General features: G+C 47.5%; 1 long non-coding RNA gene across 1 annotated transcript; it reads left to right on the top strand.

The window, feature by feature from the left end:
• Positions 1 to 2,931: 2,931 nt before the first annotated feature.
• Positions 2,932 to 26,301, top strand: LOC109391688 (uncharacterized). The gene is made up of 3 exons (XR_002125889.1): positions 2,932 to 3,017; positions 20,271 to 20,460; positions 22,897 to 26,301. It is a non-coding gene; the product is annotated as an uncharacterized LOC109391688 (long non-coding RNA).
• The last annotated feature ends 709 nt before the right edge of the window (positions 26,302 to 27,010 follow it).

The raw sequence follows: 27,010 nt of genomic DNA, 5'->3' as shown, positions 1-27,010 counted from the left end.
AAATTCCATGACACTCAGCCGACAAGAAAGGAATTTAAATATTTCTCTTTCCTCACAACCCACATTCATGTAGGGCAGCCTTAGAATGTGCAGTTCCTCTGTGAACGCCCGTCCTGCTTGTAACTGGGGAGCCTCAGGGGACCACAATTTGCCTCTGACTCTTTTTTTCTGTATTAGTTTTAGGTGTACAAAACAATGCAATAGTTCTACTTCTCACCCCTCACAAAGTGACCACCCCCATCCCCCAATTAGCTGCCCCCTCCCCCGATAGCACACACGTCTAGCCCTGTGCTCCACATCCCGTAACCACATATAAATCAAATCTTAGTTGACATACAAGATTATTCAGCAGCAGCTTCAGATGTGCAGTGCAGTGGTCAAGCCTCTACACCGTCCATGAAGGGGTTTGCCTCTGACTCTTCGTGAGAAGTTTTTTACTCGGTGTTAAAATCTAGGTCCTTTGAAATGCATGGGCATCGCCACCTGGCTTTTTTGCTGAACAGATGAGTAGCGTTCACAGTGAGTGGATGTGAAGAGCAATAAACATACATGCGTGTACACATACAAATATACAAATGTGTGTGTGTGTGTGCTCACGTTCACATATACTCGTATATCTCAGCACCTTTGCCAAGTCGCTCGTCATCCAGGAAACCTCAGCACTTAGGAGAAAGGGGAAACCCCATCTGAGGCCTGGATGCAGCTGTGTTGATGAAAATTAATTGCAGATAACTGAATTATTTAGAGGCACTGTTTTCTCTCTCTATTTCCCCGTTTCCATTTTTCTTTTCCTGTCTCAAAGGCTTCTACTTCCTATGTCTACATCTAATGAACCAAAGTGTGAACTGTATTCAAGAATAATGGTGCATCATATGATATTTTTATGTATTTCATATTTTAAAAGAACCATAAGTAAGATGAAAACCCCACAAGAGAAAGTGTCAGTAATTATTAGAATGGAAAAATTCACATAAAATGAACCGTTTCCCATTGTATGGAATATTTATGATCTACCTTTGTAAGAATCTATTTTTGAATAACCAGAAACAATAGTTTGCAAACATATTGCCAAATGAAGTTAAAACTATCTTAATTAAGGTTAAAATGTAAACACCACTGACCATCATTAGGCCTTGGCAGTCTATTTCCTTACATCTGATCCTGGGATCTCACTCAACTTTAAAAAGGCCGAGGTTTGCAAGTTGTCCTTTGCAGTCTTGAGTAAAAACACCCTTTTAGCTACACATTAGTGGACATGCTGGGTTTTCACATTATCTGTATTAAATAAAGCTACTGCTCTGAGTGCAGAAGATAAAAGTGTCATCAATGGCAGTCCGAATTGAATGGCGTGTTTTGAAGATGGGTGGGTGTTCTGGGAGGAGGGGAACGCGTGATAGGAGCCAGGTGGCGCTTATAGGACAAAGGTGGGCGTGAGGCATGGATGAATGCTTTTATATGGAGTTTGTGGAACAAAGACAGTGTGATACGGCGGCATTTCCTTTAGTGGTTGTGGAGAACGTGGGCTTTGTCTCCAGCCTTTCATTTCACTTGGTGTTACTTAAATAGTAACTTGCAAATACTGCCTCCTTGCCCAGCTTTCTCCTCTAGTTCAGTTGGCGATATCATCTCCATCTAGTATTTTAAGCTGTTCTTGTCTCTGAACTCCGACCTGCAGAGTTCACTGACAATGTATCCCTCCATTCCTTCATCCACCTGTTCTTCTGTCATCCATCCATCCATCCATTCATCCATTTGTTCATCCATCCATCCGTCTGTCCATCCATCCACCTGTCCATCCGTCCGTCATCCATCCATCCATCTATCCATCCATCCATCCATCCATCCATCCATCCATCCATTCACCCATCCATCCGTCCATTCGAGCACCCCACAGGCATTTTTCATCACCTACTATGCGCCACTGTGGTAGGTGCTAGGGGTGCAGTATAAGCAGATGCAGAGAGCCTCAATCACTCACACGGTTTCCTGTCCAGGGCGGGAGGCAGACGATGAAGTAATCACAGTAGGCGGTAGTTCATTATAAACCGTGGGAAGTGTTTGAAGGACAGGACCACAATTCTGTGAAAGCATGTAACAGAAATCTGACTTTGCCCGCCTCCCTGGAGGAAAACTTGAATAAGGTGGGGTTGACGGGTGAGTAGGAGTCAGTTACATAAAAGGCTGCATGAAGGGGGGCATCCCAGACAAGGAATTAAGCATGACACGTGATGGAGAGGGACCTGGGATAAGGTCAGTGTGATTGGTGTCCGTAGAGCCGGGGGCAGAGTGACCTGAGATGTGGCTGGAAAGGCAGGCAGGCCAGCGCCTCGGAGACCCATGAAGGGTTCTGCAGGGTCATCCTAAGAGCAATGATTAAGGGGACGCTATGGACGCATTTTTGCCAAAAGGGCAGTGACACCATCATCTGCAGGTTAACCGCGACAATTAGGATGCTCTTCCTTTGTTTTACAGAAAATACGAATTAAACTGGTTTAGGAGAACAAAGTGGGTGAGATTATTGGTTCACTAACAAAACAACTTTCCAGGGAGGCTTGGTCCAGCTGGGTCATGTCCTTCTAACTCTGGGCTCCGCTTCCTGGGGTCACGTTCGTGACCAGGCAGGCCCTCCCTTCCTGATGGAGGGAGGAAAAGGGGCTGCTTGTTCCCAGGTGGTCGTCTGAGCTGCAAGCTTTGTTTTCTTGGTCAGTGAACAAGAAAAATCTGCTTCCTTGGGAGTTTTTAAAGATTCTCAGAATTTAGTTTGAATCGTTTTGATTGGTGTGTCTTTGCATATCTTTGAATGAATCCCTGCGGGCTACGCCCATTGGCCCATCAGGGCCCCTTTGTGGGTCTGCTTCTCATCAGCCCTGCACAGCCTCCTGGTGGCTGGGAGGGATACAGTGTGAACCACATGCATTTCGCTTCCTTTCTACTTAGGAGTGTTGGTGTTTCCTCTGAGCTCCAGCTGAAGCATGAGGTGTTTCCTGTTTTCCACTCTTCTATAATCTGAAGTCATGGTGAGCATAGGGGGTGTGGGGGGGGGCAGGGGGGAACTTTTGGCCATCATGAGGTCCAGTTTTCCCATTCCAACTCAACTGCCACACTCCTGGTAGAGCAGCGGTTCTCAACCTGTGGGTCACAACCCCTTTGGGGTCGAACGACCCTTTCACAGGGGTCGCCGGGTATTCGTATGTGGGCGTATCTGCATGTGGGCCTGGAGACGGATAGAGGAGCGGTGTCTTGGTTCCTAAGACCATCGAAAATATGTGTTTTCCGATGGTCTTAGGCGACCCCTGTGAAAGGTTGAGAACCCCTGTGCTAGAGAGAAGTGTTGGGCAGCTGTTCTCCCCACTGGCCCTCCACCTGGTGGAAGCCTCTAGTTGTGTGATCACCTGTGGATATGTGAATAGCTACAATTGTACTGGATAGCACGCATCTGTGGGAATGTACATACCTTTTCATGTGTGCGTAGCTCTCATGCAATTCAGAGAAGGCCAGTCCTCACCCCATATTTCAACACTGACCTTGATGTTGTAATTGAAGTATATTAGAGTGATGTGCCGAGTCCTGTGGCTTGGCCTTCGCCCTCTTCTCCTCTTCATTTCCATCTTGCATCATACACATTGGCAACAGCAATCCACTTGCAGCTCAACACACACACACACACACACACACACACACACACACACACAGAGCTTTCCCACATCTCCATGGCTTTGTTCAGGCTGCTTTCTCCACCCAGAATGGGTTTTCTCTCACGATGCGAGGATTACACTGTGTATTTTATTGCCTGTGCTAATTTCTCGGTTTCAATACATCTTCTCAGTGCCTTCCTGCTGTACAAGTTGGAATGACTTAGAAACACATTGTCTCCCCCTGAGGAGTGTTGACACTCACCTGCTTTAATAACTTGCTTTGTGCTTTGCTAATTTATATGATATCAATATGCTGAGAAATACAGAATATATCATGATATCTTTGCAATAACACATTTTAAGAAGCAATGAGTTCTTTCCTTCCCTCCCTCCTCTCTCTTTCTTTCTTTCTTTCTTTCTTTCTTTCTTTCTTTCTTTCTTTCTTTCTTTCTTTCTTTCTTTCTTTCTTCCTTTCTTTCTTTCTTTCTTTCTTTCTTTCTTTTATTTTCTTTTCTTTCTTTCCTTCTCTCTCTCTCTCCCTCTTTCTTTTTTTTTTTTTTTTACAGCACTACCCATTTGCCCATAATTGCTCCTCTATGCACACGTGCAGGTGACAGGGAGGGTGAACGGAACCCCATACATATATAGATGTGAGTTCCAACACCTCATTTTGTCTCTTAAAGCACTTTATGCTTCTTAAACTATCACCAAACACTTTAGTTTTACACCTAGCTGCACAAGACACAGAACTGTTTGAGGAGAGTTAATTATATCCCTTCAGCACATGTAAATTTTTTGCATAAATGTTTTATTGCTTCTGAGTTTTCATCCTCCTTTGCTTATGTAATACATAATAGATTCCAGAAGAACAGGTGAAGTGTCATCCAAAATGTGGAGACTGTTTCCATTTCGTACATTAGCTTCATTGAGTTATATGAGCTTTACTACAATTAGATAACCTAAAACAATCCATGAAATGCTTGAGAGGATAAATAAAATTTTAAATGTAGAAATAGGATGCTCTGATAATCTTGAGAACAATACCTACCATTTGTTGGGTGGTACTCGTGCTGAGGTCATGTCTGCTGTAGCAAAACAATCCCGCCTGATCTGTGTGGCGAGGGTGGAGGAGGTCTCTCAGCCCAGAGCAGGGAAATCACAGGCCGAAAGTCCCAGGCTGTCACAGTCACAGGCTGCTGCAGACAGAAAGCCACCGCAGACACAATGAGGCTGGAACCCAAGCCTCTTTGTCTCAGAGCCGAAACTCTGAATTCAGAAGCCCTCAGTGTCCACTTGAAGGGAGTTTGCTTAAAATGGGAGGCAAACATTCAAGATAAATGGAATAAACAGTTTGATTGGGGGCCTTATCTTGAAAAACAGAACCAGAAGATATACAAATACATTTATTTTCTCACATATTTAGCAAAATAAAGGTTTTCATGGTAATTCTGACTCGTACTTAGGAGAGACGAGGGAGGAATTGGTTGTTGTGGGAGTTTTCTGGTATCACTTTTCTCAGTATTTTAGGCAGCATGATCTCTCCTTTCACATCTGTAAGCATGCCTGGCAAGAAGGTAATTTTTGCAAATGTGTAGATCAGTTTCCCCAAAGGCCTTTCTCTGATATTCAAACAAGTCTCTTGCGAATTTGTGATTGTGTAATGATCTATATTGCTTTTCTCTTCAACTGACAGCTGACAATTACCATAGTCTAGTGTCTGTGTGAGATCTGAATTGCTCTCTCATATTATTTCCGTGATTTCATTAAACAATGCCTCCAGCAAATTTGGTAATTTTATTTTGTAGCAATTTGCATTGTACTCAAATGTTGGGCATCCAATAGTCAGTGGAAGACTGTTCTGACAGCCCTACTGTGATAATTGCCATATTGTGCAGCCAATGCCCCTCCCTGGTGCAGACATAATGCCCCATCCCTACAGACTTTGAGTTTGGTCATGTGACTTGATTTGGCCAATGCTGTGTGTTTGGCTTGGCTCTTGTCTTCCTGCCACGGATCATGAGACAAACACTGGTCACAGGCAGATGAGAGATGCTTGGAGCAAACCCAAAGCCAAAAGCAGTGTGTACCTATGGCCAGGCGAACCTCGGCTTGGAGCAGAGCCGCCTCACCACACCAGCTTGGATCAGTTGAACCACAGTCAGCCTGCAGACCTGTAAGCAGCAGAGTGATGCTTGCTGTTATAAGCCGCTGAGTTTTGGAGGCATTGTTACACAGCACGTGCAACAGTAGTTTAGTAGTAAACTGACCAACTGAGTGTCTGAGGTGCCATTTCATTAGTGGATAGCTGCATCATATGGTAATTTTTCTTCTCCTTACGACTTCATAATTGTGGGCGCTGGTTTCCCAGGATTTTGCAGAAATGGATCTCACGTAGATGTCTGAGATCAGAACCAGATAGGGCAATGGTTTATCAGAAAATTTGACTTTCAATGGCCTTCGACTCACAGTAAAGACCGAGCTTGCCATTGGGTGCTCACATCTGCATGTGCTTTGGCACATGGCCTGTTTGCAGTACAGCTGGGGGAAGGGAGTGGGAAGACACAGGGCTCGTGAGAATGGCACGTTTGGCTTCTCCGTGGTCCTGAAGAGTTTCTCACAGCACCAGTGTTGCCATCGGCTCTGAGATGCTAGAAGAGCTTTAAAATCCATCTCAGAGTTTCTGAGCTCCTTATCAAAAGAAGTTATTCAAATTTGCTAAAATAGTGAACCCTCCTTTCTTTCTTCTCACCCCTAAGAAAACGCTGGGCTCTCCAATCACTGGGGGAGAAAGATGGAGACTGGGCATGGAAGGGGACTCATGTATAGATGGGAAAATACTCAGAATGCTGAGCTCCAAACAGGAGGCCTAGTGAGCCACATGCCCCGGTAGACAGAGGAGTGGCCATGGCTGAGGTGTCCATGTCCTATAGCTGAAAGACAAGTGACCTTCATAGAGGTGGACAGAGAAGGCCCTGGAGCAGGACTGCAGGAGCCTTCTGGTAGTGGCATTTCTTTCACATGACGTCAGCTGCAAAATGAAAAATAAAATAAAAACTCTGTAAAGCTTCAATAAGACAGTGATTCTGAAGCAAATCGTCTAGGGGGATGTAATCACCACTGGCAATTCCACACCAATCACTAGCCCTGGTTCTCTTACGTCCAAATGAAATCCGTGATTGATCAGCCTGTTCAGTTTTGGCAAAGCCACAGAAGCACTTAATGCTGAATGAATGGATGGAAGGGAGAAGTGTGTGCAAGAAAACACTTAATCAGTGTTGAGTGAATGAATGAAAAACAAGCCAAGGTGGTAGTGGTGATGGTGATGGTGGTGGTGGTGATGGTGATGGTGGTGATGGTGATGATGGTGATGGTGATGGTGGTGGTGGTGATGGTGATGGTGGTGATGGTGATGGTGGTGGTGGTGATGGTGATGGTGGTGGTGGTGGTGGTGATAGTGGTGATAATGATGGTGGTGATGGTGATGGCGGTGCAGTGGTGATGGTGGTGACGATGTTGGCATTGGTGATGGTGGTGTTGTATGTGTATGTGTTCTATGTGTAGGAAGTTGATGGTGGTGGTGGTGATGGTGGTGGTGGTGGTGGTGGTGATAGAGGTGATGGTGATGATGGTGATGGTGATGATGGTGATGGTGACAATGGTGAAGGTGGTGATGATATTGGCATTGGTGATGGTGGTGTATGTGTGTGTGTTCTATGTGTAGGAAGTTGATGGTGGTGGTGGTCATGGCGTAGGTGGTGTACATGTGTGTGTTCTCCACGTAGGGAGGTGATGTGGAGGTGTGATGTGTGTACACACCAGCATGGTCCCCTGGGAGCCATCTTTTGATGGCAGTTGGGTGTGGCTTGTAGCCACACGTGGCATGCCCCACACAGAAAGGGCTAGTTTTAGACTCCCAGGTTCTTGTTCAGCTTTGGGGCCACAGGAAGGGAAGTTTTTAAACTCCATTTCTGATACCATTTGGTCTCACAGGTCAATGAGCCTGTCCTGACTCTGGCTTGCTCAGCTGAACAAACACACCAGTGGTAATGCCATATTGCAAGGACACTGAGAAGAATAACTAATGGAAAATGGTACCTACAATGATATCTCTGAAAGCTCCGGATTATTAGATGTTAGAGGAATAATGGAGAAGCATTGGGATGGCAATTAAACCACACTTCATGCTACCTGAGGAAGGAGCAATTTGATTCTGCACCACTCCCAGTCCACCAGCTCCAGGACCCACTGGAAACTCATCAGGGGATGGCATCTAATGAGCTCTGTGCTGCTCATGTCCAGGGCCAGGTTGGCATCTGGCATCCAAGCTCATGTGGCTGTCACGGCAGTGCCATCAGCCGCTGATTGTTTAAAATGATGAATTGACTCTTTAGGAGATCTTGGTTCTTAAGGAAAATGTCAAAGAACTTTCAGGAACAGTAGCTTTCAGTAATTGTTAGTTGATCTGAGGAGCCTCTGACCTGATTAACTGGCTCAGATTCAACAGTCCTTTACTGAGCACCCAGTGGCTGAGCTGGTGGGCCGTCCACCTGCTGCACATGTCACCCGTGGACAGAGGTCCCAGCCTGTCACAGGCCATAGCAGGGGGACTCTGGGGCCACATGACACTGCCTCCTGTCCCGGCTGCCATGGATACCAACGGGGCATGGCTAGGCACCCCCCACACACACACACACACCTCCAGACCAGGGTCTGGACGGTGGCTGCTGGGGGCCAGGCTGTCCTAGCTCTGCCCCTTGACCCTGGTGGCCTTGGGAAAATGACTCAATCGTTCCCTTGTTGCTTAGTGTCACGTACAACCTGGGATCATGAAGGAAAGTTTTGATGTAAGTGACGTTTTGGAAGCTCCAGGCCCTGTGCTGGGCAGAGAGTCCTGGAGCTGTATCAGCACCAACACCGAACACACCCTGGGATGTCACAGACCCCGGGCAGCTGGGCCGTCTCCCTCGTGTCTTCCCGGCGGGGCTTGGGTGCTTCCAGGAGTTTTCTCCAAGGCAGAAGGACAATTCCTGGGCCATACAGAGATCATCTGTAGACTTAAAAGTGTATTTGTATTTAGCACAGGCTACGGTTTTCATCTATACTCAACGCAGGCTTTTGGACAGCATGTAATGTATTCTCCATTTCTAGATTCACATTGACAGCATTTGACGAGTGAGCCATTAAGTGCTTCAGATTATGTGTCTGACATCAAATCTCAGAGAGAAATGTGAATTGTGAGCACTGCTTGGCGCTATTTGTCTCTTCCCCCATCACAACTCAGACTCCCTGGTATCTGGAAAAAGGAACCCCAAGTCACATGCAGAAAGACTGCAGCTGAATGCAGTGATGAGTGCCGCCCCCTCCCCAGGAGGCACTGGGAGGGGTGGGGCTGCAGGAGTCTTGTTTCCGTGTGGCTGCACCAGAGGCCGGGAGGAGGCTGTTACTTTTCCCAAGGTCCTGTTTTTCCTATTCCCACCTGCTGGAAAGCCCGGGGAAACACAGAAATGAAGCCAAACATGAGATAAACGACACCCATGCAGCTGCCTTTGCTTATGAAACCAAAACTGGCAACAGGGTTCAAGCTCCTTCAAGAAAATGATTCTTAAAAAAACAAACATATGAATGAATGAAATCGCCTTTCCTGTCTATGGGACAAATGACCCGAAGCCCTAATGCATCACTTATCAGATGCTGTCAGTATGTGGCTCTGAACAAAGAGCATATAAGTCACTGTGCAGGCCAGTGTCGGGAGCAGACACAACCCCAGTCTATGCTACATGCAGGCGAACTGTTAAGTCTACAAATGACTCATGAAACTTAGTTCACGTGGAAACCAACTTTAAATGCTTTCAGACTCCAAGCACACACGCTTTATTTAAAACATAATCTCATAGAGTTTTTTTTTTTTAAAGATGTCTATTGGGGAATTGGGGGGATGGAAACAGACAAGTTGCTGTCCTTTTGTTCTTCAGTCTAGTTGTGGAGGACGTTGCTTCACTGGCCCAAGCTGGCACCATCATTGCGCTCTTCCCGGGCGAGGCACATCAGTCGCCGGCTTCTGGACGGCCACTCATGGCGGCTGCTGGCCGCTCACGCTGGCTGCTGGCTACACACGGTAGCCCATGGCAACCCACTACCACAGGGGCTGCAGCCTACGCCGTCGCTGGCGACTCACAGCAGCCCAGCTCCAGGTTGAGCTGTTGTTCAGCATCTTAGCTGTGGAGGGCAGTGTCACTGGCCCTCATATGTGGGATCCGAACCGGGGCCCTCTGGCGTCCCAAGCGAGTTCTTAACCATCGCGCCACTCGGCCGGCCCTCATAGAGTTTTTTAAAAGTTCTTTCCTGAGCAATAAAACATTTCTCAGGTCCCATCCAGACTTTCATCGTTGCGTCCCTCATGGTGACGCTGCCATCTAATTGCCTTATATAGAGGCTCTATGTCATGGACCTGTCACGGCCTTGGATCCGTGACGACCTGTCCTCCACTTCCTCCCGTCTCTGCTGTCCCTTCGAGCTCCAGTCTTCTGGGGAGTGTCCAAACACCCACCCCACCGACAGGAACATTTGAGTAGCTCCTTCCAACTTGTCTATAAATTATGGAGTGGTGTCATTGTACTAACAAGTCGCGTGTGTTTGAGACCACACCCCAGATAGAAATCATAAAGGAGGGGATTTAAAATGTAAACGCACCTTCTTTCCACCTCTCCACGGACCATCTCACACAGCTTCCGGCTGGGCTCCCCCTGCAAAGAACAGGCTGACAAGGGGGTCGAGAGGGTCATCTGGGTGAGTGTCACCTTTAAAATGTGTCCGTCTTAGAAAAATCAGTAATCAGTTTTCTCTGATTACTATTTCAGTTTTTCTCTTTAGTGCTGCTTCAAATGGAATATATCCAATAGTCCTTTTGGAGAGGTCTTTTAATAATCATCCCATGAGATCACTTAATTTTCTTCCAGCTTCCTCCCTGACTGCTGCAGTTCCGCTCCAGAAAGGACTAAGTCACTCAGAGTGTGTCTGACCGTGGATTTCCCCGTGTAGTTTTAATATTACCCTGGGGGGGGGGCATCTAATTCTCTAGTCTTCATTTATTGATGGCTTGTTTTTTGTTTTTTTTTTTTAGCTTTCAAAGTCTTTGTGAATTAATTTATCCTGTATGTCTCACTTTTAAGAAAAAAAATCCCAGCGTGTTATTTTAACACTGAGTGTGTTTGGAATGGCAGAGCAGATACATGCTGCATCAAGTGGGCAAGGCCTCAACAGGGTCCCAGAAAAATCCTCGAAATTATTGTGAATGTCCTCGAAATTATTTGTTCTCCCACCAAGAGACAAACCCTTTATCTTCAACTAAAACAACCTTTTTCTTTTTCACATGGTGAGCGTTTTTACTAGCATTTCTAAAGAGCGACATGCCGATGAAAGCTGTGCCGCTAGTAGGAAGCGTGACTACGTACTGACTTGTTATCGCCGGCTCACAGGCGTCACCTGCCCCATTAGCTCTCCCGGCCTGTGGGTGGCTGCCACCGGCCCTTCTCTGAACCGGGATCTGACACATAAGGGCGACCAGAGGTAAGGGTCTTGCTACGGCCACAAAACAGACATCTAACCTTCGTTCCTCCAGATGGCAGCCACCCAGGCAGCCGTCCCCGAGCAGACCCCTTGCCCTACACCCGGCCCCTCTCCTCCATCAACTTCCCCTTTTTCTGTCCATCATCTCAGGCTCAGGAGAACAGAGCCACCTGTGCCCACTGAAGGCGCAAAGAGCTCCCCACTGGCTCCTGACACTGTCCTTTGAAAGGACCAAGCAAGAGAAAGATTGCAAACTTGGAACTGCAGACACCAGGCCTGGCCCTCCAGCAGGTGGTTTCGATAATGAGCTTCATCGCAGAAATGAAAAGCCCCTGAGCTCCGGGCTGGGGGAACCCGGGGAGAAGCAGCCTGTTCAGCATCCATGGGCACTGTTTTGGGGTGAGTCTGTGCCCTCACAGAACTTCAGTTCACAGGGTATGCAATAACGGACAGGACACACGAGCTGTTGGTTCACGTGGACGGGGGGGGGCCTCAGAGCGTGGTGCAAAGCCCAGGTTGTTTACCTTTAAAGATACCGCAAACTTTAAGTTTATGGGTGGAATTGTGTCCCCCAGAAGAGATGCTGACGTTCTAAGCCCTGTACTTGTGAAGGGACCTTATTTGGAAATCGGGTCTTTTCAGACATGATCAAGTTAAGATGAGACCATCAGTGGGTCCAAATGTGGTGTGACTGGCGTCCTTATAGGAAGAGGAGGTGCCATGTGAAGGCAGAGACCCAGGGAGAACGCCAGGTGACAGCACAGAGACTGGAGTGCACAGCCACGAGAGGGACATCCTCTCGAGGCCCCTCCCAGAGTGCAGGCCCAGCCGACACTCAGATTCCAGACCTCTGGCCTCCAGACCTGTGGTTTTAGGGAACCCCCGCATTTGTGGTGCTGCATTATGGTGGCCACGGACGCCATCCTGGGATCTTAGGACAGGTTACATTCTATACTGAAGCGAACCTCAAATGCTGGAGTGCTGTGAGGGTGACTCTCGGCGTTAGATTATTCTCATCCTCAGCTTTGGAAATAGTTCAAGAGGACAAAAGAGAGTGTGCCATGGTCACTGTGTCACTGTGTTCCAGTTGGGAGTCTTGCCAATACCCGGAGTTTGAAGTCCCAGGTCTACAGAACGAACATGTTTGTTCTCAGCAGGTGACGTCACACGAGCAACACAGCTGCTGGGCCGATTCCCCATCTGAACATCTCAAGGCGCTTTTGCGCCTCCACCTCGCCAAGAGAGATGCCACTGACCATCCTACCCCCGAGGTCCCACGGGTCCAGCCACCTTGATAGCAGGTGGACGCTGGGTGTTGATTTCACTATCTCACTGAGCTTTCTACAGAACAAGGTGTGGCTATTTCACTCCTCCCACCTTCTCAGTCACCTCTGCTGTTTTCCAATCAGGCCATCTTGGCCGTGCCTGAAAAGCAAGGCTGTGTGATGAAAGGCACTGGCCCATCCAGCGGCCCCTGGTCAGCCTCTTTTCAAGCGTGTGGACTTTTCTGGGAGAGGCGGAGGGTCAGTGCATTCCCACCACCCCAGCCCTGACCTGCTGGAGCCGCGTCCCGGGCAGGTCCCACCCATTAACGCAAACTCGCACGTTTTGATGCCAGCTTTCTTGTTCCCAACCCCGCAGGGCCGGCTCGCAGATAATAGGTCTACGCACATACTGCCTGGGGGCAGGTGCCGCCTCCCGCGCTTCCAGGGGCTGATGTCAGCTGGCTTCTGCCCACAGGCCCCTCTGGGGATGAAAGCGCTCTGTGCACCCCACCCTCAGGCGGGGGACCAGTGGGAACCTGACCCCTTTGTGAGAGGTCCAGGGACTGTCCGCTGCTGACGGCTGGGCACGTACTCCTGGCCGTCCCTGCTCTGAGGCTGTTTCTCTTGGCCTCTACCCACCCCCGTTCTGTGACCAAACACCACCAACAGAAAGTTCGGCTTTCTGCTTGTTTTTCACCGAAAAGGCTCTGGGCAGCATTCTAAACACTGGAATTTGAAAATTTAAAAAAAAAAATTGTTTTTAAATAGCGCTCTGCCCTGGGGGAACGTTCTCCAGATCTGACATTAACCCACGTTCTCCTGAAGTACTGGACACTTTTCCTGGGCACTTTCTGCAGGCCGGCGCGTGCACAGCGCTTGGCTTGCGTTTTTCTCATTTATAGTCACGACAGTTCTATGAGGTGTTTATTACCACCATTTAGCAGATGAAAAGACAGGTTCAGAAAAGGGACATAAAATGCAGGTTGTAACACTGGCCGGTTGTAGGGCTGAAGGCCTAATAGGCAGGGAGGGGCTCCTGCCCACCTGGGCCACAACCCAGGTTTGTGGGGCTGTGAAACGAAAGAAAGGTTCCTGAATCATGCAGAACAAGGAAACTTCCAGCAGCCATGCCAGCAGGAAGCCTTGCTTGTCCTCTCCTTTCTCTGTTGGAAATGCAGCACAATGCTCCTCACTTGGCACTTAATCAGCATAAGGGCAATTTCTCTCTCTCTCTCTGTTTTTTTTTTTGTTGTATTGCATTTGTCAGCTTTTGAATAGTTATAACTTGTTTTGATTTCTTTTCTAAATAATTTTTCTCATTTACATTTTGCTTTGTGCCCATTGTTTCGCACCCTTTTCCTGGAGACTGCCGAGTTGCATCAGTTTTAGGCCCTCAAATCCTCCTCAGGAAAACCTGGGGCCATGAGGCGGGGAGGGTGGGGTGCAGGGGAGTTGTGGGAAGGGCTGTGTCTAAATGAAGAACAGAACTGTCCCAGCAGCCATCGGGGGCAAACAGAATGTGACGTGGGGGGGTTGTGGCCACCACACGACCCCATGAAGAGTTTTAAGAGAAAAAGAAGGATTTTTAGCAGCTGCTACGAGTTTGGAATTTCAGGGAGTGGCAGAGATGTCAAATAAGAATTTTAAGGAGTGCTGTTTGTGTTTCCGCCGGGTTGTGTGTCTTGGCAGGAGGCCGAGAAAGACAGAAATCCAGGACTCAAGTGTTTCTGAAGCTTTTCTCCAGCAGCTAGACCTTGTTACTTCAACGTTACTTTAAACGAAGATTAACTAAACTTAGTTACTTTAAACTAAGGGGCCCGGGTGTTTTTTCAGGTCACTCGGTGATGGAGTGTCGGGACCGTTTCTCCTTTGCTGGGCTCCCTGATGCTGTTCGCTGCCTGGCTAGGCCCTGTCTGCCACCACGCTGTTCCCCGAGGAGTGTTCCTTGGTTCCTCTGTCCCAGCGTCACCCAGGGCACCCCTGTGGTGTCCAGCTGGGTCAGCTGCTGGCTCTGGAGCTGAGTCCTGGAGCTGAGAGCTGTGCCAGGTTACCGATCACCCTCCAGCCACTGGGGGAGGGCGCGTGGGGGAGAAGGAAGGGAGGGAGGGATAGAGGGAGGAAGGCGGAGTGGGGGTCCAAAGCGCAGAGCGCTCTGGAGCAGACACGGGAAGGTCGAAGTGAACTGATGTCTGCAGCTTTAATTAAGGTGCAAACTGTCACCAGGCTTGGATATGACCTAGGCCCTCCCACACTGAGGGTGCTCAGAAAAACATTAAAAGATTTATGGCCTCTCTGCCCTCTCTATTGTTGCTGCTGCTGCTATGTTAATGCCTTCTGAGTCTCCTGTGTGGATTTTCCTGTCAGGTGATTAGTGGGTGGTTTTCTAGGCTGAATTGCGTTTTAGCTGCTGCTGGATTATAGTCTCAGTAAGGCCGTCTGCAGCCTCAGTTCTGTAGTCACGCTGCATGTGGGTGAAGGCAAATGGAAATAAACTGTCAGCTTTTCAGCCAGTCAGAAGCTTGACCTTGACAAGTGGCACTGAGACGGTGGACGAGTCCAGTGGTAAAAAGCCGGGTGTCCGGTCTCAGGCTGGCCCGACGGGACCCAGCGTGTGGCTGTGCGTTGCCCACCGCGTCCTACCTCATCCTACTTCCTGCCTGTTGGAGAGACAGCAGTATAACTTCTGTTCACTCCTCTTAAGCGGTGGTTTTGATGATTGCAATAAATTCCTTGTTCTGACACTTATATTTGGCCCCAGAAAATAGAAGGCCAACGGACCCGGTGAACTCCACAAGGGCATGAAAATGATACAGTGGTTCCCCCTCCTCCGCGGTCTTGATTTCTGTGGCTTCAGTTACCCGCGGTCATCCATGGCCTGGAAATATTACATGGAAAATTCCAGAACTATACAGTTCATGAGTTTTTAACTACACTGCTCTATGCGGTGTGATAAAAATCTCTCCACATCCCGCTCTGTGCTGCCTGGGACACAACTCATCCTTTCGTTTGGTGTCTCCACACTGAGAATGTTCCTGCCTGGCGATCACTTAGTCGGTTATCAGACAGACTGTCACAGTATCACAGGGCTTGTGTGCCAGTCACCCTTATTTCACTGAAAAATGGCCCCAAAGCCATTCACATACCTGTTTTCCAGTATATTGTTATGTTCATTTTATTATTAGTTATTGTTAATCTCTTACTGTGCTTAATTTATAAATCAGACTTTATCATTGGCATGCGTGTATTGGGAAAAGCACAGTATATTTAGTGTTCTGTACTATCTGTGGTTTTGGGCATCCACTGAGGGCTTGGGATGTATTGCCCGCAGATAAGGGGGGACAGCGGTAATCGCCGCTGACCTCACGGATGTGCTGTGCTGAGCCAGACACGCATTTTGCTGTTCAATCCTCACAGCTCTCTGAGGCGTGTCGTATTAGCCCCATTTGATAGATGAGAAAATTGAGGCACAAAGAAGGAAGGCGCTTGCTATACTTTGCACAGCTGGGAAGTGGTAGAGCCAAGATCCGGGCCAAACAATCGGGAGTCAGAACCCCTACTCTTCCAGAATCCTGACCGTGTGGACGTAAACCACCCACTTGTACCTGTACGTGCCATGTTTCCCCGAAAATAAGACCTAACTGGAAAATAAGCCCTAGCACGAGTTTTTAGGATGCTTGTAACGTAAGCCCTACCCCAAACATAAGCCCCAGTTAAGACCGTCAGCCAGACATGACTATTTGAATAAATGTAGATTTTTGTACATGAATAAATGAATAAATGTAGATTGTTGGAGCAAAAATTAATATAAGACCCGGTCTTATTTTCCGGGAAACACGGTAAGTCTCCATGGCGTGTTCTCCTTCAGTGTGTGGGTGCAGCCAGCTTGCACCCCACATCTGAAGGACAGCAAGGTTTGGCGGTGTCCTCATGCCCGTGGCAAACCCTGGTGCGTGGCCCAGTGGCTGGACAACCCGCGTGAGGCCTGTCCGCGCTTGGCGGGCGCCTGAGTTTGTCGTCTGTGCGGTGGCCTCATGGGTGTGGTGAAGGCAAGGGTGTGCGTACGCCGGAGGCCCACGCCGGCTCTCGGGACAAACAGTGGGAAGGAGTGAGGCTTAGAGCCGCCTGCCGCCGACAGGCCCTGTGGTCCACTCAATTGCTGGCCACAGGGTAAAAATTTTGGTGCTGAAAAATGTAATTTTAAATAAACCATCTGAAAAACATCTCTCAAAACTCAGGCCTTAACAAAGCAGAGTGGTTTCACTAGCTCACCAGGTGTCTTAGTTCAGCCTCACAGGTGACCCAGGCTGGGCGGCTGAAACAACTACCACTAACTTCCCGTAGTTTTGGACCCTAGGAAGTCCAAGATCAAGGTGCTGGCGGGACCCGTGTCTGGTGCGGGCCCGTCCTGGTTTGCAGAAGGCCACGTCCTTGCCGTGTCCTGCGACAGTGAAGAGAGAGGGGGAGAGAGAGACTAGCCCCCACCATGACCTGCTTACCTCCTCATATCATCTTGTGCGTTTGGGGGATAAAAACATGCAGCCCACAACACTAGGCTGTTTCCAGTAGGTGTTTGTTTGTCTGTAACTAACACTGAACTGATACGGACCAGCTGGGATGGCCGTTAGGCTGTGTCTCCTAGGAGTAACCTTTCCTCATCTGGAGCCAGTCGGCGAGGACACACAGCCTTCGCTCTGCTGAGCCCCTCGGTCATCTACATTTGTGCTGTTAATGTTGTCTTCCCCCATCCTGCTATGATCTGTGGGCCTTTTGGAATGAAGGGCACATGTGAGTGAGATCCTCTTAAAATGTGTCCCATCACTTCAGCCTGTCAAGACCGTTTGCTCCTAAGAAGCACAGATAACTCCTAATTCATCTTTGTATTCCTGGGAGAACACAAAGAAACACAGTGCCCGATAAGCTCTCCTGAATCTCATTTGTTTTTTATTGACTTGGGAAAGATAGGGAAGGCTCCTTGATATTTTCGATGACCTGCTTCGTGGGTGACATAAGGCAGACTTCCCCGCCCAGGCTCCTGGTTCACTGGGGACCACGGGCTGTGGCCTCTGTTGCCTTATCTGTGAAGTGAAAGGCCTATGTGAATGGCCCGGAGGTTCCTTCCACTCATAATAATTCGTTTGCTGTGATTCTGGGTCACCACTTTCTTTGGCCCAGGAAGATCCACTCAGAGCGCCTTCCGGGCGCGTGCTGCAGTGTGCCGGCTGCAGGAGGGACCTCACCTCCTGTCAGTGTCCCCCCAAGGCAGGCTCCCCCTGGACAAAACCCCTCCTCCATGTGTTTCTGTAACGGCCACAAAGAAGCGCCTCCTTTATGGCTGTGCCTGTGGAATTCCCTGGCCTGGGTGTGAGTGTTATTATAAAATACACACAAAACTGAGAAAACAGGGGAGGGGCCGGTGCTTTAAACATTCAAAATTTCCAAGTTAAATTCCCAGCAAAATAATATTTTGGTGATTTTTCTTTTTTTAATAAAATAAAAGAAGAGACATGTACACGTGCCTCTATGCAGCACGCTTCCTGAATGCAGGGTGCCAGGCAGGTGTGGGGGAGGGGAGGATGGCAGACAGGAAACCAAGTTGAAGCAGTGATGGGTCCCCCAGATGACGATTCACAGTCCGAGTGGGGACAGTGTTGCGATTTAAGGCCATTGTCAGGCTCCCCGTTCCCCAGGGGCGAGCAGAAAATTCATGAGCCTGTCTGAGTTTTTGTCAGGAGCAGGGGACAGAAATCCCTACTGAATAACGTTTAAAAGGACAGTGGGAGACTGAAGCTCAAGTTTTGTTCGGTTATCTCACAAAGTGTGTTGTTGAAGGTACTGTTTACATGTGTCTACTCTAGGTCAGGCGACAGTGTCGCTGCAAAGAACTACCCTTAACCTTCAGATGAACCTGTAACGACATTATGAGTGTCATTTTACAAATAGGAAAACTCAGGCCCCTAAAGATTAAGTTTTTGACCCCCCCCTGCCCCCCCAAAAAAAGTTGGTGCTTATGTAGTGCCTACTGTTAGCTGGGATTATACTTCAACTCATCCAGTGTCTGAAACAACTGGTAAACCTAGACATTATTATTTGAATTGTCAGCAGGGGCGCTGCTGGTTGCTGGGGGCCCACGAGGCGCCCTCTTGGCACGTCACTTGTCACTTGGGGCAGTATTAGCGTCCTGCTTGGGTGCAAGGTGAGCATAGGAATCAGTTAACAGCTTTCTTCTGCTCCCATTAAAAAAAAACACACACAAAACTTTTTATCTTCTACACACACGACCGCGGAAGGAAAGAGATGTGATAAATTGCACTTGGGCTGTTGAAGGTTTCCATCTGGAAGTACCCACACCCCTTCTGCCCGTGCTCTCTGACCAAAGCACATCACAGGACCGCATCCAACTTCACAAAGGCAGGGAAGGGCCACCCGTCATGCAGCCTGAGGAGAGGAGCCGTGTTCGCCAGCAGTCCTCATGGACGTCCCGCCGGTCCTGTGAGGGAGGAACACGAGTTGAAGGTGTTCTGTGAAATATATGTATGAACTATCTATGACGACTATCTGTTAGTGTTGTGGACAAAAAAGGGGCCACATACTAACCCTGACAAGCTCAGGGGAGGCCTGCCTGGCGGGCCCTACAAACTCAGAGATGGAAATTAGCCACATAGGATGGTCTGAACATGGAAATTCCTAACTAAAAGCAGGTCATGGCCTGTAGTCAGAGCCTTGGCCTGTGGCTGCCTTGACAAAGGTCAGCCTTTACCTTAAGTGAGCCTGTCTGTTGTCTTTTTTGCATCTAGGATAACATCCCCTTGGAATATCAGGCTAAACTCTTTTTTCCCGACCCCTTAGGGCACAGCCCACTGCACCAGAGCACAGAACCTCTCCGTTGTCATCTTGTTCCCCAAATACCATCTCTTCGTGCTGTAAAATGTTAATTAGTAGTTATCCTGTACCCACCAATGTAAAAGAAGTATCTGTCTCTCCAATGTACTTTTCTCCAATCCCAGAGATTTCCCCACTTCGCTTTGTCTCACCCCCTTAATCTACAACCAATGGCTTTCATGGAAACCTCCTCCTTTAATTCTAATGTATAAAATAAGCTGCAAAACTGCCATTTTCCAGAGCATTTTCTCAATCTGATGAGATCTTGCTTCCTGGCAGTTGTCAGTTTGGCTCAAATAAACTTCTGTACAGGTTTGGACATTTCTTACGTTAACAACTGAAATTAAATTTGTTTTTCCAAAAGAGCCCAGAGCATGTTACAGACAGGCCGTCTGAGCAGTTGTAAGAAGGGTTCACAGCTCTCATGTCTCTGTAGTGGCTGCAGGTGCCCGCCGGACGAGCCTGGCCTGAGGAGACCCCATGGGAACCCCAGGTCACTGGACGTGGGGTCTGGGTCCCACGGCAGCTCTGGTCTCTTCCCTGTGCTCTGTGCCTCCAATCATACTGTTTACTGAGGAAAAATAACACAGGAGAAAGAAACAATTGGGAAGCTATTTGTTTTAAATCTAGCGGTAGGGAGTGCAGGTTAAAGCACTCTGACTTGACTGTGAAGGACTCCGTGAGCACTGAAACCAGGCCACGTTGGGATTGGGGGGCGGGGGAGGGGCAGGTGGGGGTTCTGCAGGCAAAAAGGAAAGTATGATTTTTTTTTTTTATCTTGCTGGGAACAGAGGAAATCATTTCCTCCCAGGAGATTTATTTAAGTCCCCCGTTTGCCCCTGAGGTGGTGGTAATGCATATGCATTGTGGGGACCGCTGAGCGGGTTGATTTATTAACGAGACTTTTGCTTCTATTTCAATGCAGCTTTGCCATGGAAAGTGCTGAAAGGAAAAACAAAACAGCTTTCAATTAAAAGGAGAAAAGTGTTCAGATGAGGAGCAGGCTGAAGATATGAAGGTTGGTTTGCTGTCGGATTGGGTGCCTGCTCTGTCCCCGCAGGACACAGCCCCACTCAGCCCACCTCAGCAAGGGGCACATCTAAACATCCGCAGAGGTGAGTGAAACTTCTCTGTTTCCAATAGAAAATTTCTAGTATCAAATGCATTTAGTTCGGGTGTGTTGCTCCCTCGTTCCTTTTCTTTTGTAAGGGTCATATTTCAGAAATGTGATCTGAGAAATATTTGGAAAGCCTGGCTCAGCACAAGGTCCTGAAGCCAAGATTCCTCAGGGCAGGTGTCCATCAGGGCATGCAATTCAGCTTTGACCTAGGAGCATCCAATTATTATCATAATCCCACTGGTGGCGTGAAAGGCCCCACCCAGCAGTCACGGCCGCATGAAGGGGCTTCCTCCTGAGCGACTGAATCCTGGGCCCTGTGAAGGACGGACGTCTCTCTCTGTGGCACACTCACCCCTATCTGCTCATTTGTTTTCCAGATCATGACTGTTGTGTTACGAGGTGCATCAGCCTTCAGGAAAGTGTAGGAAATAATATAAAGGGCAACTGTATACACACCACCCAGCTCTGTCAGATTTTGTCATTCAGCCGCACTTGCTTCATGTTATTTCAAAAAATAAATAGCACATCACATACTCAGTCAACTCTCTCCATGTGACTTCCCCTAAGAGCAGTCCCCTTTTTCTTCTTCTCCAGAGGCAGCCATCATTCTGGATTTGGTATTTATCATTTGCCGGTGTGTTTTTATACTTTTATGACACATGTATGTTTGCATAAACAATGCATAATTATCTTGTGTGTGTTTTAAACTTTACGTAAGTGCCATCATGCTGCATGCATAATTCTGAAATTTACTTTTTTAACTCGATGTTATGGGTTTCTTTTTTGCTTTATGCAGTTTTGGTTCACTCATTGTAACACTATGCATATGGTGTTCAATTGTAGGATATACCGAGTAGTCAATTGAAATATAACCATGCAGTCATTCATTTTTGCCGCCTGAAGAAAATTTATGCACTTCCAATTTCACTAGCACAAAGGGTAATCACAGTTTTGTTTCATTTCCTTGTCAAGTTTTTGTCAGGTTTTGGTATCGGGGTAATGCTGGCCTCATAGAATTCATTGGCAAGTATTTCCTTTTCTTCAAAATCCTTGAAGTGTTTGTGTATGACTGGTATTATTTCTTCCTTAAATATTGGTAGAATTCACCAGTGAAGACACTGAAGTTTTCTATGTGGGAAGGTTTTTAACTCTAAATTCACTTTTGTTAATAGCTATAGAGGAACTTAAGTTGTCTATATTTCTTGAGTGAGCTCTGGCAGTTTGTGTCTTTCTAGGAACTTGTCCATTTTCTCTACATTTCAGAAATTATGAGCACACGTTTGCTCATACAGCCCCTTGTCCTTTCATTATCTATAGTATGTGTAGTGATGTCATATCTCAACTGTGATGTTGGTGTGTTGTGCCTTCTCTCCCTCTTTCTCTGGTCAGTCTGGTTAGAAGTTTGCCAATTTTATTGATGGTCTCAAAGAAGCAGCTTTTAATTTCATTATTGTTTTACTGTTTTGTTTTGTTTTTTTTATTTCATTGAGTTCTGCTCTGATGGGGCTCAGGACATTCTACCCCAAAATATGGCACCTTGGCAACTTGAATATCAGCTGAAGGCGTTTGAGAAAAGGTTAGAATCAGGAAGGACACTCTGACCTCTCCGCTTGCCCTTCTTCCCTGAAAACAGGGGATAAAACTCCTCTGTGAAAGTTCCCCTCCCTGTACCAGGAGGAAGAGAGACGTCCTTATCACCAGAGACGGGACTTCAGGACCAAGATGGCTGGATAAACAAACCGTGTTCAACTAATCCTTATGGTCCTAGTTACTGCTTTACCCCCAGCCCAAATCCCTCTGTCTTGTCAATTCTTCACAAGTTTATTGTTTCTTTGTCTAAAAGATGTAAAAGCTTCCTGCTTCTTTGAGTCTTCATTCTCTTGGGCAGGCTGCTGTGAACATGTAAAAATTCGATGTTTGTGGATATCCACATATAGCTTGCTGAGATTCTGACTGGAGCTGCACTGAATGTAGAGATCAGGTTGAGAAGAACTGACATCTTGACAATATCGAGCCTTCCTATCCATGAGCCTGTAACATCTCTCTTCTGATTTAGCTCTTTGGTTTCTTTCATCAGAATTTTGTAGTTTTATTTATATAGCTCTTGTCCATATTTTGTTGGATTTATACCTTAGAATTTCATATTTTGGCTGCTCATGTAAATGGTACTGTGTTTTAAACTTCAAATTCCAAAATTTCAAATTTGTGTTTCAAATTTCCATTGCTGGTATACAGGAAAGTGATTGAATTTTATACATTAAGCGTGTCTCCTGCAACCTTGCTATAATTGCCCTTTAGTTCCAGGAGCACATCAATGGTTTTGGATTTTCTACATAAACTATCGGGTCATCTGCAAACAAAGACAGTTTTACTCCTTCCTGCCTAATCTGTATACCTTTTATTTCCTTTTCTTGTCAAATTGCATAAGCAGAGACTTCCAGAAAAAGATGCTGCGATTTGTTTTCCACTCAGCAGCTGATGGACTTTTCAGTTGTTTCCAGTTTTTGACCATTGTGAATAAAGCTGCTTTGGACATTCTCATGCGGAGCTCGTGCAAACATATGTCCTCGTTTCCTGTGAGTAGAGGCGTGGAATGCTGAATTATATGAAGAGGACGCCCCGCTGTCCAAGACGCCACCAAGCTGCTTACAAAGCCAGGTTTCTGATCAGTGCCTATCGGCGGCCTTACGCTTTTTGGTCTAGTAAATCGCCTCTGCCTTTTAAATGGAACACCTAGACTGTTTATGTTTTGCACGATTACGGATGTGGGAGGGTTTAATTCTACCCTCTGCCTAATGCTTTCCACGTGTCCCATCTGACCTTTCTTTCTGTTCCCTCATTTTTGTGTGCCTTCTTTAGGATTGAGTGTATTTTTATAGTTCCATTTTATTTAACCTGTCAGCTGACCATTCTGCTTTTCAGAAATTTTTGGTGGTTGTGGAGGAGATGTGGCTTTCACTGTGACCCCTCATTCAGAGGTGACAGGTTTTGCTTTGGATCTGGGGCCCTGCAGGGGCCCATCTGGGAGCTGCAGCCTCTGCGGGCTTCCTGCCTGTGTGCCCCCAGGTGGGGGGCACATTCGTTCCACCTTGTGAGTACTTGGCAGTGGGTGCAGCCTGGGAAGAGCAGGCTCTCCTTGTGTCCAGCCGGCACCCTAGCCGATATTTATTTGCCTTTCAGAACCCGTAGACCCCCTCAGCCACATTCCTTTTGTCAGATTTCAGGGCCAGAATGCTTTAGTCTAGAACCATTGGAGGCTTTCTGTTTTGCTTCACTTTGTTTAGTGCAAGGAGCAGATGGTGTAATGCTAGTGAACAGATGGAGGAGAAACCAGAATGACTCAGTTTATACTTTATTTTTCACTTTCTTTATATAAAAATGGTGTTCAGACAGAAAGGACAGAGCAAACTTGTGGGAGCTGAAGTCCCAAATAGTCAGAAAATAATGTGAGAACACCTGCTTTCTGTAAGAGAACAGTGTGATTCAGACAATCAAAAAGGCCTCGGAAAGGAGATTGCAAAGCTCTTGGAGGCAATCTTTGTGGGATGTTGAGGAACAAGAGAGAGACCAGCGGGCAAGAGACGGACAGATGTCCTAGCTTTCAAAATGAGGGTAGGGGCCACTTAGAGGACTGCAGACGAGCCTTCTCTCCATCTCTTGGTGGACAGTTTTAGTCTAGATGCTTCAGGAACACCCAGGAAAGAAGGAACTAGCATTGGCTCACTTAAAAGAAAAAGCCATGTCAAGGTGACCTTGTTTCCTGAGAATAATGTGTTAGTACGTGGGGGGAGCTGCATGTATCTTCACTTGGGTCAGGATTGAGCTCCCTGAGGACAAAGGGGAGAACAATGGGTTACAAATAACACCCTTTGGTGAGTTCAAAGCTGGCTGGAGAATTATGCCCAATGGAGTTACAATGGGACAGAGAAGAACAGTGGTCTTCCCTGGGGCTTTGTCCTTGCATCTGTCCTGCTCAAAATTGATTATCAATCATCTAAATAATGACAGCTGTCATGATGCCCGTGGAGAGCCCTCTGTCTAAAATAATAAAAACGAGGTTACAAGATACCCATGCGATAAGCCAGGATGACAGTGCAGAGGATACAATTTTTTCTTTTTCTTCCTTATGTGATCCTGATGGGGCTGATGACAGAAGCAGTCTAACAGAGGTCTTTGTGTCACTGTCAGCATGCAGACCCTTCCCTTTCTCCCGCAACCTCCCTGCATTTGGGAAGATATACACAGCTGTGCGGTGAGGATGAAGCCAGAAGCAGAGAGAGCCAATGAAAACTTAAGCTATAAAAATAAAACCTGAACTCGATAATAATATGAAACCTTTGCAATAGTGAATTGCTTCTGAAACCAGGACCGGAAACACGTCACATCCTGCATGTAACTTTTGTCATGAGACTAAGCAGAGAGCTGAAAAGCTTCCCAAAGGCTGGCTGACTCCTCAGCCTTGCCCGACCTTAGAACAGACCCAAACTCCCCAGAGATCGCAGGAACTCTAGAGGAGGGCTTCTACCAAAATGAGGGCACAGGGAGGGTTTCTGGTGGCTCACGGGGGTCCTCCTGCAGGGAGTGACCGGCAGAGCCACCTGTGTGCCAAGGCTGCGTGAGGTGAGCCTGAGAGTGCCTGGAATGCAGGGTGGACCTGCCCACTTTCTGCACAGTTCCTCAGAGCTCAGGGTTAGTGCTTTTGGCAAGTGTATAGAAAACAGTAGATAGGGTGTTAAAAATATTTTGCAATGCCACAGTGCCGTCAAGCCATCAACCATATGTGCAGCAAGCATTTTAATTTTTTAAAGTTTTCTTACATGTTTTACCAATCTTTGTTGAAAACATTCATATTGGTCTTGTTTTAAGCTCTTACTGACAAGGCATAATTGAACAGAAGCCCCATTTTCTATCTCAAACAAAATGTTTTCATGAGGAGCGCCTGGGACTGGTCTAACCAGTCTGTAGGTCAACAGGTCAGCGTGTGATAACTGGCGAGTCTGCAAACCATGGCGGCAGAGCAGAGCTGACGCGTTTCAAACAACCCCTTCAACAACCGTGGGAGTTGGGGTCGCCGTGCCACTCACTCGGAAACCCAGGGAAAAGACGGGCCCCTGCTCTTGTGAAGAATATTGATCCAATTCACCAAGTATTGAAATATTTGAGAAATGTTTTACTACAGTGAAAACATTAAGGCGAGCAGAGGTGGAGGCAGTGGGTCAGCTCAGTTCTCCGGCGGTGGGAACCTGGCCTCTCGCCTCCTGAAGCAGCCTGATCAAATCCACTCCTCACTGCTGCGCCTCCTCAGCCCTTCTCATCAGCTCCTTCTCCAGTGGCTTGGGGTTTGATGTGAAGCACCTGACGCGTTAGCACTTTCAGCGGACCTCGGTTCCCTGTGGACACCGAGACCAGAACACATCCTCGGCGCACCCACTGTTCACTCGGCCATTCCCCACATGACTCCCACGCCACACAGGCAAACCCAGCCGACGAACGAGGCAGCAGATCTTTTCTAGCTGCTTATTCAGTGGGGTTCTGGTGTCGCCTGGGCAGATTCACTTTTTACAAAACACGTTGACAACCTTGCTTTTGGACCTCTAGAAACTCAGAGTGAAGTGTATGGGCTTGCCTCTGGACCTCGGGCAAGGACCAGAGAAGGGGCTGCTGCTGCTTTCTTGTGCTAAATCAGGATGCTTTCCTTTTATAGCATTTAAAAAACTTTCCCAGAAAACATTGGCGTTACCCTGTGTCATGTATTTAAGTGCACAATGTTAGACTCTCTTAAAAGAATGTTGAAAAGACTGTATTTTAAAATAACAAGCATGGGGAAAAGACTGTTTTTAAATAAATAACTGCAACCTAAATTAGTCAATAAACACTTGTTGAGTGCCCGTGATATGTAATGCAATAGTAACCTTGAACAAATTCTAATTGAAAATACCTGTTCTCCCACGAGGCACCTGGCATAGCTCTGTGTTTAAAACTTGCTCATCTGATGCCAGACGGTGCAAAACCTGGGCTCCAGGTGTGCATGCACGTGCGTGCGACACACACACACACGGGCTCAGACAGCACACCTGGGTAGCTGACACTGCTGTGTGACTCTCGGCAGAACCCTGAGGCCACATTGAGTTGTGGTGTTTCGCGTGTTTATGACAGTCTGAGGACTCATGGTGAAAGGAGTCACAGCGTATTCTGGCCACTGTGAAACAGCCGGAACCCGCCTGTGACCCGGGGACCACCCAAGCCTCCCCATAATGTGGGTTAGCGTGTGCTCTCGTGAAGTTACAGGGACAGTGAAGCAGGTATGTTTCTTGCTGGCTGAAGTACAGACTGTGTCCGCTGGTTATTTATAAAGCCTCCCACCCCCTCACCCTCACCCCAACATGCTGGACGAGGCTGTGAAGGGGCACCCAGGGAGATAAGACCTCCTCCCCTCCTTTCAGGAGCCTGTCTGCTGGAGAAGGTAAGACATCAGCACGAACCAGTTAAGTGACCCTCAGACCGTGTGGAATTCACTGTCAAAATGGAACGTTACAGGCAGTCAT

Source organism: Hipposideros armiger, unplaced genomic scaffold, assembly GCF_001890085.2.
Source record: "Hipposideros armiger isolate ML-2016 unplaced genomic scaffold, ASM189008v1 scaffold_299, whole genome shotgun sequence".
NCBI lineage: Eukaryota > Metazoa > Chordata > Mammalia > Chiroptera > Hipposideridae > Hipposideros > Hipposideros armiger.
This window is presented reverse-complemented; position numbering and strand designations above follow the sequence as displayed.